This window comes from Amblyomma mixtum, chromosome 7 (genome assembly GCF_055824585.1).
Source record: "Amblyomma mixtum isolate Tamu chromosome 7, ASM5582458v1, whole genome shotgun sequence".
NCBI classification, from domain to species: Eukaryota; Metazoa; Arthropoda; class Arachnida; order Ixodida; family Ixodidae; genus Amblyomma; species Amblyomma mixtum.
The window spans coordinates 3,670,849-3,684,918 of NC_143018.1; positions in this window are offsets into that span (position 1 = coordinate 3,670,849).

Genomic DNA, 14,070 nt, shown 5'->3' on the forward strand with positions numbered 1-14,070 from the left:
ACCGGAAATATAAAACAATAAATAAAATTAGCGGGAACAATGCGTGTTCTTTGAGTGTTTCATATATGATACTTGTGGAGGACAAAGTAGGATGACATACGTCCAAGCAACACCATTCATCAATATAATCCAATGATTCGCTTCTAGAGCGACGAATACCCTACATTTTATACACACCAGTGTAGGCAGGTCGGTCTAAGCCATAGTCATGCGGCCCACCCGTGCGTGCCTGCACTAGCTCGAAAAGACGCGGAGCGCTACTCAGCAATGCACCTGTTATGGCTCATTGGTATTAAAGATACGCGCAAAGAAAAGGCAAAAAAAAAACTAGTGGAAATGCGACGGGGAAAAAGTTCCGATCTTTAATTTGATAAACGTGATAATTTAAAGCAAAAACGTATGCTAGAGCCGTCGTTATAGAATAACCAAAAAGCACAGCAGAATAACAAAACAATTTGCGACATTAAAAAAACCTAGCCACCTTAGCTTCGCGGCTTCAGGAAGCAGAGCCGTTTGTTCGCTTATTATTTTTTTTTAATTTAACATACATCTACATTTCCTTTCCCGTCTGCTGCTTCTTCACGCAGTAAATGCGCAGCAAGTTGTTCACGTCAACTGTTTATTTGCGATAAAACCAAAATCCCGTTTTACTCACATCGTTTCTTCTCTCAAAATGCGCCACGCAATAATTTGTGACCTAGTGGAAAAAGCGATTTATTTGTTTTTTTTCTAGGGTGAGCATCCTGTGGGTGAGGCATTGTGTTCCAGATTCTGTAATACGATTCAGCGTTTCGTGCAGCATAAACTTATTAGTTAAGTTGAGCCTATATCTTGAGACACGAATTTAAACCGGCAACCTATAATCGGGGGCAGTGGTATGCGAGAGATATGCGAGGCAGTACGTTAATTAGTGCGTTATTATACCATTCCTCGAATCGAAATTTCATTTTCTTGATTGTGGCACCTCTTTCTCTCTTTCTTTTTTTCTTTGCATACCATAATTACAAAAGACGCCGCTTTTCAAAATTCGTATACCTTCGTGAATGAATCTGACCTCTGCTCACTTTCGCGCAATCAATTACATCGCGCTTTTTATTGTAATTTCGCGACAGAGTTCGACGCTAGCGCTGTTGTTGGTCATAAAAAATAAATAAATAAACAAGTCCGAATATTGAAAAAAAAAAACGGATTGAGAGAAATAACCACATATAATCACAGGGACATCCTTTGGTGTGTCGTGGAGCGGCACTGCCAATACAGGGAAAACAGCGGACAAGTAGGGCCATCGTTGCGGGTGTAATGAGGCGGCACTGCCAATATGGGGACGACAGCGGACATTTAGGGCCATCTTTGGAGTTGTAACTAAATGGCATTGCCAATATGGGGAAAACATCGGACAAGTAGGGCCATCGTTGGAGGTGTAACTAAGCGGCATTGCCAATATGGGGAAAACATCGGACAAGTAGGGCCAATGTCGGAAATGGCACTTTGTGGCAGTGCCAATATGCGGACAATGAAGGCAACATTGGTCCTGTATAGGGCCACACATAGCCAACAGACTCCCAATATTGGGCCAACGGTTTGTGCTGCCTGGGTACCCTACCAGGGGCCGATGTGGGCAGCAATTCTACACGCCCGTTTTCCAACTTTACCAATGAATGTGTGGGACCTCCAGCGGTTTCTTTTAGGGAGCCCTGCTTAGGCTAGCAGCGATTTTATTAGCACAGAGCCCACATAGACGTTAAATCTTCCCTGAAGTACCAGACAAAGGAGTGTTGTGGACTAGACGTAGGAATATGACCTGCCGTAGGTCCAATAGCACCGATATGAGACCCACGTAGAACGAAAAAGGGCAACTCCGATTTGGGCTGGTCACTTATTCCCCACAGGGAGCAGACGTTGATACTACAAAGCTTGCTGCCCCAGCCCCATTTGCCCATGCGGGAACACTCGAAGGCTCCCAGTGGGACCTACTCGGAAGAGACAGAGATGGTCATTAGAACAAAAAACATGGCAATAAGTGGGTTCTATTATTAATCAGTGCATGCAGGCCACTTTTACGAGGGGCATTTCCATTAATTGGTTTTATTAGACACTTTCGCATGTCATAGATGCTCAGTAAGCCTTCTAGTATGTCATGCCGAGTAGTAGTGCAGTGGTACAAAACAAGGTCTGATGCCTTCTTCAAAAATAGATCAATTCCCGCTTCAAAACATCGTTGTTGTGGGCAAGCAATTGACCTCATTTGGCTCAGTTTTGCAGGTTGTTCAAAACTTTTCCTTATCAACAACAGGTTAGTACTGAGAAACACGAAATGTCTTCTTCTGAGTGTATCTCAGAGGCGAGTCAGTTTTTTGCCTGCGCTTCGGCTTGACTTTCTTACAATCATCCATACTGCACGGGGGAATCGTATTCGGCGCGCAAAAAAGAGACCCTAGCTTATTAAGTGCCTTACGCGCCACTTTACAGTCGTTGCCCCAATACACTTTTCACCTCCTCCCCCTCACCCGCATCGTAGTAGTGAGCGCATATCTGACTCAGCATGAAAGGTATTTTCGGTGCCTAACTTTGTTTCTTGCAGTTTTAGTCCGAGTACTCTCCCTAATGGCTTCAGCATGGGACAATTCCTTTACCGCTCATTTCATGTATTTTTTTTGTATTTTCTCGTTACTAAACCTATCATTTCAACTATCGATTTCTCTCGTTATTTTAGCTCTCACTTTTTTAGAGCGCAACTCTTAGTCGCCCGTTTTTGCGTTTCGCGGCGTCGCCGTTGTCCATTGTAAGCAGCAGTCGGCACCCTTTAAGCTGCGAAAGCAATGGAGCTGGAGCTCGTAAAGGAGAATGTAAAAGCGCAACCTCCTCCCCTCCTTAACAACCGGCGCGCCAAAGGGCGGCGCAGCTGTGCCTAGCAACCGTAACGTCACACAGTAGCGGTAGAACGAGCGCGCGCGAGTCGGCGGTGGCAGCTACACCACCGCTCCTTCGCCCGACGTCACGTTGCAGTCGAATGAGTGAGACACATGGCTCCGAAGCGGCCCAGTGATTCCGTACCAAGCGGTTCTGGGAAGCGACAGAGGGTTGACCAGAACGCTTTCGCCAAAAACACTTTAGAATATCCAAAGTGTCTTCGGTATTATAGTCTTCCACAGCTGCGAAACCAATAGAGCGGGAGCTTGGAAAGCGGAGGGTAAAATTTGTGAACTGGTTTTTGAGGAAAGGAAATGCGCAGTATCTCTCTGACACATCTCGGTGGACACCTGAACGAGAGGGAAGGCGCATAACTGACTTCTTGGAACAGTGGACACCTCAATCGTGCTTTAAGCTATGTGGTAGTAGTGACAGATGTGCACTGCATGCTTTGGCATTGACAACTTTGTACCAGAAACGCTGCCACCTGCCAGGGTGGCAGGGTGGGTGGGGCCTTTGATGTACGAGGGGGTGCCCAAAAGAAACCGGACTAAATTTTTTGGTCGGCAAAGCTTCTGTGGTACCGCGTTTTGCCACTAGGAGCACATAGAACGAACATTCCAGAGTCAGTAAGCCGAGTTCCGTCGTTGAAGGAGGTCAGACTAGTTTAGGCAGAGTTTTAGAGTGACGACTGTTTTGTGTGAATGTCGTTTTTGCAGTGGCTGATTTTCGTGAACAGCGTGCGCCGGTGAAATTCTGATTTTTGCTCGGGAAAAGTTGAATGGAAACTGTTGAAATATTAAGAAAGACATACAAGGACGATGCTATGGGGACAACTCAAGTGTTCCTGAATCGAATCCTGAATGAAAGGAACAATCATGCCAATGGAAAACTTCAAATTCACCTCGCCTCAAGAAAGCTCGTCAGGTGAAACCAAACCTGAAAAAATGCTGATTTGTTTTTTCGACGTGAGAGGAGTCGTCCATTGAGAACTTGTTCCGCAGGGTCAGACAGTTAGCCGGGCTTTCTACTTGGATGTCTTGAAAAGATTGGGTAACAGTGTGCGGTGGAAGCGGCCAGATTTGTGGCGGTCGGGTGACTGGTTTTTCCATCATGGCAATGCCCCTGCTCACACAGCCCTGTCTCTACGACAATTTTGGAACAAACATGGCATGACCCCTATTCCTCAACCCTCATACTCTCCCGACCTTGCCCCGTGCTACTTTCTTTGTTTCCTAGAATGAAAAAATAGGTGAATGGAAAGCGTTTCGCTGATGTTGCTGAGGTGAAGAAAAAAAACGACGGAGGCACTATCAAGCATCACAAAACATGAATTTAAACAATGTTTTGAAAAATGGAATGAAAGAATCGACAAGCGTATCATTGCAAGTGGGGAATATTTTGAAGGAGATTGAAGGTCTGTGCTTAAAATGTGAAGAAATAAGTTCAAACAAAAATAAGTCCGGTTTCTTTTGTGTACCCCCTCGTAGATATAGAGACAAGCGGGAATTTCTTACCACTTATGCGGGAGAACATCGCGTTCCTCTTGCTCGTAACGGCTCCCACAGCTGTGACAACTTCGCGAAATAGTTGCGCAGACTTCGTCTTTGAGAATCAGGCATTGGTGCAGCAAGTCGAGCATATATCCATCTATTTCTCCGTCAGCAAAGCTTCCTTCATGACAATCAAGAACTGTTAGTGGAGTGTTTCTTAGAGAAGGAATATCTGTGAAAAATATCAAGTTGTCTGTATCGAAAAGCTGAAACAGCTGATGAGCTGCGCCCAAATTTCGCATTAGGAAGTAACGTAATCGTCGGCAATTGTTCTGCTTTATTTGTTCCTCAGACAGTGTAAGAGGAGGTCAAGGCCAAAGGCTGAGAGCCCTACGAGTCCTTTGGCCTCTGTACAAATTTTTGCGCAATCGTCGGCAATTTTTTTCCTTTATTTGTTTCTCAGACATTGTAAGAGGAGGTCAAGGCCAAAGGCTGAGAGCCTGACGAGGCCTTGGCCCCGTGTACAACTTTTTGCAGCAACGAACAGAAGGAGTGTAAGGAGTATGTGTTTGCGCAGTATAGTTACCGGAGGCTTCTGCCTCAGGTAAACAGTTGGCCAATCTATTTTGTGCCGTTTCAAGTTCCTTCCTAAATGCATGTGCTGACCTATTTCATTTTTCTTTCCATGGTACAGTCGGACTATGCGAAGGCGCATGGCTACAACTGCGTGGTTGATGACATGGAGGAGTACTACGCTTCCGAAAAAATAATATATCGAAACCTAAGCGTCGTGGACTGCATGAAGTAAAGAAACTGTATCATGACATGCAAAATAAGCGTATGTTTGGTTCCGGTCACCACTGGCCCATATGTTCTTTCTTCTGTGCAGTCACCCATATGAGTGAACAAAATTAATTTGCGCGGCAAAACAACAGCAGAGTAACATTTCCCTCGGACAAATTTTTGCAGCAACGAACATTAGTCAGGCATAATACATCGATCAGTAATGTAGATACAATGTAAGCAACTCGTTGTGGGTACACCGTCAATATGTAAGAAAGATGTCATCCAATAATAAGTCACATTAATATGATAGCTCCTAAAAAGGGTAAGCAGAATGTGTTTTCTCAGTATAGATACCGGAGGCTTCTGCCACAAGAAATCAGTTACTGAAGATATTTCATTAGCACTGCCGCAGCAATCGTACAGATTTCGCTAATCTCTTACGCGGATATTACAATCTATGTACGCCTCTGCAAAAGGGTACTCCTGGGACCCGCCAAGGGTCTCGACAGAACCGATGAGTGCCACCTTAGACAGCTCCAAACAGGGTCTTTCTTGAATCCCGCCGTCGTTCTTGAATCCTTGTTGAAGTTAGGAGTAAGCGAGCGCTCTCATTCACCCTACAACTCTCCACTGGTTCCGGTCAAGAAACCTGACCAGACGTACCGGATCTCCATAGATTTCCGTCGAATTAACCCCTTACCGCATGGTGTATCATATATGATACACAGCAAACTTTTTCTTCCCATAACGCAGAAACGAAACTAAAAAAAAATGCCCAGGCTTAGCTTGGTTAAGCCAAGAATGCGTTGCATATTGCGCGGTCATTTTGCGCGAGGTATTGCTTGGCGGCACTCGATTTTCTCAGCAGCTTTTCCTCCGTGACGTATGGATGGATGGATGGATAGGCGCCCGCTTTGAAACGGGGCTGTTGCAACCGCCACCATGCTCAGCCATCCCTTTTTTATTTTTTTTTATTTTTTGTTTTCTTTACGTGCTTTGGTGACGTCACGTAAGCACGTGACGTGACGTCACCAAACAACGTGACTTGGTTAGGTGGCTGCCCGGCCGCGCCCAAGGGCTGAACTGAGTGCAATATGCTACGCATAAAAAATTATTATGCATTTAGCGGGAATGTACACCATGTCTAGCAACTACACCGGCGGTGGCTTCACCTCTCGAAGTTTTTTTGAACTTAATTTATGTTTGCAAACACGAGGACGCAGCGTCGCAAGTTGTGCGCACCAAGTTGGCAAGTGAATCCTATGTTTTTGTAATTCTGACACATACTCCCGTTTCAAAAAAATTCTTAACGTAAAGAATTGCTCCTTCACTTCATCTGGGCGCATTTTGAGAGTGCAAAACCTTTTCTTTATGCTGTGAGGGCCACATTCATGCCTGTATCACATGTGATACACTATGCAGTTAGCGGTAATTTTTGTGTGTGAAAACGCGTTGGCATTTTTTTCAGAGAAATAATAAATTTGTACTGTGATTTGCTTGATTTGCGTTTGCCCGACGGTGAGGAAGCTTTTTTTTTACATTCCAGGCCATGGATGTCGGCACTTTTTACGGTGGAATGAAACGTGGAGTCCGGCCCATTCCAGGTGATGGCGATAGAAGCAGCGGTAGTGAGCTGTCAGACGACGGCGAGGAAGATATTAAGGCGGAAGCCTTTAATGCCTCATCGTTGTAAGCAGGAGCTGTCGACAGAGAATGTCACGCTTTTCAGTTGGTCGAAACGGTCGTCACGTCACAGTGCGCGAATTTCAATCGGGGCCAATTGTACTTTGGCTACTAACCATGCAACCAATTAAAGGGGTCGTATAGGGATGCTCCAAGTAAGTTTGAGTTTAGTTAATTGCTTACTTAACTAATTAGTATAATTAACCTTTCTAATCCGACCAGATAAATAAATAAAACCAAGTAAGAAATTTGCCGAGCTTGGGAATCGAACCCCGGTCTCCGGAGTGCGAGTCGAGCACGCTTCCACTCCGCCATGCCAGCACGATAGTTTGGAATGAACAAAGGTGCTTCTAGTGAATACGGTGTCTTCGTTCACTCCCATCTTCCTCCCTTCCCGTTACGGTGAGGTTTAGGTGTCCACTGAGATATGAGAGACAGATACATTTCCTTTCTTCAGAAACCAATTTACCGACGAGCAAGGCGTAATTATCCGCGTTTCAGATTCGTCCAAATTGTCGTGACGTCACCGCGCGCGAATTTTGACGGGTGTCCACCGAAATATGTGAGACATTTACTGCGCAACTTCCTTTCCTCAAATACAATTTTCGACTAGTGTCTACTCAGATATGTGAGACAGTTAATGCGTAATTTCCTTTCCTCAAATACAATTTTCATTTTCTTCATTACTGCCCCTCTTTCTACTTTCACTCACACTTCCTCCCTTCCTGTACGGCGCGGCTCAGGTGTCCACCGAGATGACAGAAAATTACAGCCCCATTTCCTTTCCTCAAAAAGCGTTGCGTTCAAAGGGCAACGCATCGCGCCGAACGGGTGGTGGCGTTCCTTGGACTCCGTGGCAGCGCTGCAACACGCTGTCGCGTTCCACTTCTAAAGGCGAAGCTTAAGCGTCATTAATTGGCAGTTAATTAATGCACCAACAAAATGTGCAGTGAACAATCGCGTAGCAGAATGCAGCACTCAGGCTTACGCCTTTCAGCACTTTAGCCGCTAAAGTTCCTCGTAATTATTTTAAAGGCGAAAGCCTTTAATGGCTCATACTATACCAGTACACTATACTCATATTGTCGTGACCAAGATGTGTTAGCAAATTTGTCCTCGTTTCAGATTGGTCGAAATGGTTGTGACGTCATTGCGCGCGAATTTTGACGGGTGGCCACCGAAATATGTGAGGTAGTTACTGCGCAATTTCCTTTCCTCGAATACAATTTTCGACAGGTGTCCACCGAGATATGTGAGACAGTTACAAATAAAATGTCGTATTCTTCATTACGGCCCCTTTCTCTTTCTTCTTTCACTCCACCTCCTTCCTTCCTGTACAATGTGGTTCAGGTGTCCACCGAGAGGACAGACAGTTACAGCACCATTTGCTTTCCTAAAAAAGCGTTGCGTTCAAAGGGCAACGCATCGCGCCGAACGGGTGGTGGCGTTCCGTGGACTCCCTGGCAGCACTACAACACGCTGTCGCGTGCCACTCCTAAAGGCGAAGATTAAGCGTCATTAATTGACAGCAATTAATGCACTAACAGAATGTGAAGTGAACAATCGGGTAGCAGAATGCAGCACTCAGGCTTTCGCCTTGCACCAGTTTAGCCACTAAAGTTCCTCGTAATTTTTCCGACCCAGGCGCCGCCCCTACTGCCAGATGAGTCGTCCGAAAGCGAGGACGATAGTAAAGATGAAGCTCCGCTGGCAGCATTGAGTACTCAAGGCAAAAAAGGGCCTTTCAAATGCCCGCCGAAGAGGACAAAATCCTGCCTTACGAGGCACCCAAAAGAAATAGAGTTCACTGGTATCGCTGAGATGCCGTCAACTATCACAGACCTTGTCACACCCTTACAGTTCCTAAAATTTCTTGTCCTGTTGAGAATTTTGAGATCATTTGCGAGAATTAATTTGCGAGGATCTGCTGGACTCAATTTTGGGCTACTATCGGATCAAAATATGGTCCAAGAAGTGGTACCATCGGATCTTCTTTCACTTGATGGACCTGACCGTGGTGAATGCCTGGCTGCTGTGGCGAAGACAAGGAGGCGCCAAACTCCCTTTCTGGAACTCAAGTCTGCCGTCGCTGGACTCGGCAAGGCAGGGAAGCCACACGAGAGAAAGAGCGCAGGGCGACCAAGGTCGGAAATTGAGACGCTCATCCACCCAAAGAAGAGGGCTCCGCTCGTGCCGCTGCCTACTGCTGACGTCCGCCTGGACAAAACGGACCACATGCCTAATTGCCTTCACAAGCGAGTGCGCTGGCGGCTGCCCTATTGCAACCGGCTCACAAATGTTTCATGCAAGAAGTGCAATGCTGCTCCCTGCTTCAACAGGGAGCGAAACTATTTTGCTTTGTTCCATTAGCAGAATCATCAGCATCAGAGGCGCAAAATCAGTGACGTACCTCACTGCAGGAGTTTCACTGTTAAAGTTGAAGAGATTTTTATTTTTCTGCATTTCACTTGCTCTCTACATATTTGTCAATCTATCTTTTCTTTTTCCTCATATGCTATGTTTTTGTGTATATCCAAAAAATATACCCGTAACTGCATGCTGTATCATATGTGATACGCGAAGAAAATGCTGTTATAAATTGCAACTGCGCGGTCTTTTTTTAATGAAGCATGGCATGAGTTTGTCACAAATCCAGGCCAGAAATTTTTTTGCGTAAAAATAAAAATTCATGCGATAAGGGGTCAACAGTGTCCTGGTAGATGATGCCGAGCCTATCCCAAGAACTGATGTCAAGTTTACAGAGGTTGGCACTCAATGCTATTTCTCGAAATTGGACCTTACTAAGGGTTACTGGCAGGTTCCTCTGGATGACGCGTCCAAACCCATCACTGCTTTTTTAAACGCACTCTGGCCACTATCAGTTCCAGTACATGCGTTTCGGTATTAAGACTGCCTCCGCGATTTTCACCCGCCTTATGAGGGTGCTTCTGTCAGATTTGCCCAATGTGGTGCACTATATAGATGATGTGTTGGTCGCTACTGCAACGTGGGAGGAGCATAGACACACCCTCCTTCTCTTGTTTGAGCGTATCACAGGAGCGGGCCTCCCTGTGAAACCACAGACGTGAGAACTCGGACCTAACCGTGTGATCTTCTTGGGACATGTGTTAGGCGAAGGCAAGATTCGGCCAGTAGATTCAAATGCCTCTAGAATTGCACACACCCCAGAACCGCAAACCAAGAAGCAGGTTAGATCGTTCGTCGGCTTGGCCGGCTACCACTGGGACTTAATCACTCACTATGCTGCCAAGGCCCAACCATTGGTGGAACTCACCCGCAAAGCAGAAAACAACTATGTGCGTTGGACTCCGGAGCGTGACTGGGCCTTCGGAGAGCTTAAATACGCCCTAGCCTCGGAAACCGTCGTCCGGGCGCCTGATCTGGCCAAGGACTTGCTCCTACGTACGGATGCCTCTGGTACGGGCCGGGGGGCAGTTTTCTTGCAGGAGCACGATAGCATTCTCCATCCTGTCTCGTATGGCAGCAGGCAGTTGCTGCCCCGAGAGACATGGTATTCTGCCATAGAGCGGGAATGTTTAGCGCTCGTATGGGGGGTAGCAAGGCCTGCAAGCTATTGCAACTTGTATGACGTCAATCGCTTGCCGCCGTTCGCAAGTGGTCGACCAACCGCGAAGTTCAAGCTGCGGCGCGCTGAAGAGCCGACTTCGTGCCCCATTTCTCCCTCTGGAATGACGTCAGTAGACACATGACAGACCGCCACATGTCGTTCGGCCGCGAAGTCTAGCTGCGGCGCGCTGAAGAGCCGACTTGGTGCCCCATCTGTCGCTCTGGTATGACGTCAGTAGCCACATGAACGACCACCGACCGTGAAGGGTAGGCCAAGCAGTGGAATAGTCGCGCGCTCAGATACTCTTGCTACAAGAGTACTCCTTTCGTGTGGAGCACATCAAGGGTTGATCTGATGTCGGAGCAGACTGTTTAAGCAGAGCAAGAGCCCACACCTGCTCTTGTTGGCATTGTCTTTGTTAGTTTGTTTGCCTTTGAGTTTCCGCTACCTCCTTTTTATGCCTTCCATGTTTCCTCGCCCCTCTATGGAGGCATTACGTTGACTATTCATGTACTCTCTGTGTTGTCTCTGCGAATGTCTGTGTACGCTTTGAACACTGACAACCGTCGTATTGTGTGTGGTGTGCGCGCTGTGGTGCGATCGCCTAACACGACTGGGGTCGCTCTCCTGGACTTGGATTCTTTCTCTCGCAAAAACTTCGAAGAGGGGGCCTTCTGTAAGGAGATAGCGCCACCCAGCGTCGGTTGTAGGGAGCCGAAGACGACGAAGCACGGATAGCGCGTGGAGATGTGTAGGGCGCAGCGTGTGGAAGAGGAAGGAGGAAGAGAGAGCTGGCACGCGGCAGCGACGCACGCGTACGTGGTTTCTGGCGACCCGAGTTTCCAGGCTTGGACCTCCGCCAGATACGTCCGAACTCCCAGACACGGACACCAGACCGCCGTCGACAGCCTGGAACCAGCAGACTTCGGGGCCGCTTGCTTAAAAAAAGGCCGGGGCTTAGCTCTGGTTAAGCCTAGGTAATTGTGAAAGCAAGTGGTGCAACTTGTAGCATCTTCGACATCCATAGCCTTCATCAAGTTAAACGGTAACACAACACAAGAAAATTGACTCGCGTCCGAAGTCTTCCATAGCTACACCGAAGAACCGGCGAGCAGGCGCTACTTTTCTCTACACCCGATAGCGCCTGGGTGTCTGTGGATGAAGTTATACCACACGCTGCAACACACATCCATCATGGCAGCAAGGCCTGCAAGCTCTTGCAACTTCTATGACGTCAATCGCTTGCCGCCGTTCGCAGGTGGTCGACCAACCGCGAAGTTCTAGCTGCGGCGCGCTGAAGAGCCGACTTCGTGCCCCATTTCTCCCTCTGGAATGACGTCAGTAGTCACATGACAGATCGCCACATGTCGTTCGGCCGCGAAGTCTAACGTGGCGCGCTGAAGAGCCGACTTGATGCCCCATCTGTCGCCCTGGTATGACGTCAGTAGCCACATGAACGACCACCGACCGTGAAGGGTAGGCTGCGGTACCGCGAAGCGTTCGCAGGTGGTCGACCGGCCGCGAAGTTCTAGCTGCGGCGCGCTTAGGAGCCGACTTGGTGCCCCATCTCTCGCTTTGATATGACGTCAGTAGTCACAGGACCGACCACCGACCGCGAAGGGCAGGCTGCGGTACCGCGAAGAGGCGACACCTGGCGTAGTATTGCTTTCGCAACAAAAACCGCTTCGGGGGTGCTGCGTGAGCCCGTGACGGCTTACGCAGCGCCGATGATGCCCGCCGTGCCCATCGCCTTCTACTCCACGTCTCATCGCGGGTAGAAGCGGAACTCTACCGACTGCGCCAAACTCCTTGTTTGACGCACCAGCCGGCGAAGCACACACCGCACACTATCACTTGAGTGGTCTTTTCCTTCCTCTTGTAGCGTTTATCGGGTTTCTTTCACGTGTGCTTTTCTGTCGTGGGTATTAGTGAGTTTTTCCTTTAAAATCTAAATTACTTTTTTTTCCAAAACCGCCTGTTCAATTCCTCTCACCTTCCCGCGGAAGGTAGAGACGTTCCCTGCAATCTTTCACCTCCTCACAAAATTTGGCATCCGCTACGACCGGACCAGGGTCGTTTTTTTATTTGTTTGCCTGTTATGGTTGCTATAGTTTAGTGCATGGGCTTGCGCGATGTCGAGCTGCGAGCGTGGGTGGACGAGTTTCGTAAAGAGACGGAGCTTGAAGCTACGAAGCAGAGATTGGAGTTAGAGGTACGGAATTGAGACGTGAGGCTTCGAAGGAACATTTGGAGTTTTAGCCGCGGAACTTACCTGCAGCTCAATTAAGGCTCATGGAGGGTAGCGCAAATCATTCAAGTGACCTTGGAGAGCGCAGCGTCGCACGGGCCAGCTCCATTAACCTGTACCGCTTCATACCACTGTACAATGAAGCACGGGGTGATCTCGATGCCTACTTAAGGAGGTTTGAGCATGTGGCCACGGGGCAGGGTTGGCCAAAGGAAAAGTGGGCAACGGCGTTGAGCCTGTGCCTTGGCGGAGAAGCACTTAGGGTCTTCGGTCGGCTCTCGCCCGAGGATTCCGTAGACTATGACAAAGCGAAGCTTACCTTGCTGCAGAGGTTTACGTTCACTGCAGAAGGGTACCGAGGAAAGATTCGCCAGAGGAAGTCCCAGGATTGCGAAACGGCCTTGCAGTATGCTGCGCGGTTATTTAGCTTCTTTGACCGTTGGGTCGAGGTGCGGGGAGAAGGCCGCACCTTTCAGGTTTTTTTTTCAAATAAAATCAAGTTTATTTCATAGTTACACTAGAGTACATGGTTATGAGGTATATATACATCAGGAGGCCAAAAAGTCGAAACTGCAAATAGGGCCTCCTAAATGGGGCCAGTTCGCGAAATGGTCGTGAGCGAGCAATTCCTGAACAACTGTCATTCCCGTTTAGCCCTTTTATTACGTGAGCCGGAGGGCAAGACAGTTTACAAGCTGGCGGAGGCTGCAGATAATTCTCTCGAAGCACAGCGGCAAAATAACTTGTTGGTCTTTGTGCAGACGATAGGTAAAGCCAAGAACGAGACTTCTGGTCCACAATCCCGCCTTCGGTGTTTTCTGTCCGAGAAGACAGGGCACAAGGCGTGGATTGTCGGACGAAGCTGAAGCAATCGCATTGCACCTGGTGGCGCAAGCCAAGACATGATGCTCAGTCATGCAGAGCTAAGAGACCAGGAGACCGTGAGGCGTCCGCATGTTGCATGACACCTCGGTATTCACGCCACGATAACCCTGCAGAGGTAACGCGCATAGAGGGCCAGTTGGGGGAGATGTTCTGCCCTTCCGCCCTGTGGAGGCTGGTACGCCCGTGGGGCACGGCGAGGTGTTGGGCCAACCTCGTTCGGTATTACGGGATACAGGCAGCAACAGCATTGTTGTGCGTGAGTCCCTCGTACCGGCAGCTGCACTTACAGGCAAAAAGGCTTTGTTATTCTAGGCCAATGGGACCAGTGTAGAAGTTCTGGAAGCGGAGGGGGTGATTTCTTCACCGTACTTCTCGGGCAAGGCCATGCGGGAAAGCTCCATTTTCGGTCGACCCGTCAGTTCCAACTGATCAGGCAGCTTCCCCTGCCATGACGAGTTCCGTCGATGTTCCTTCCC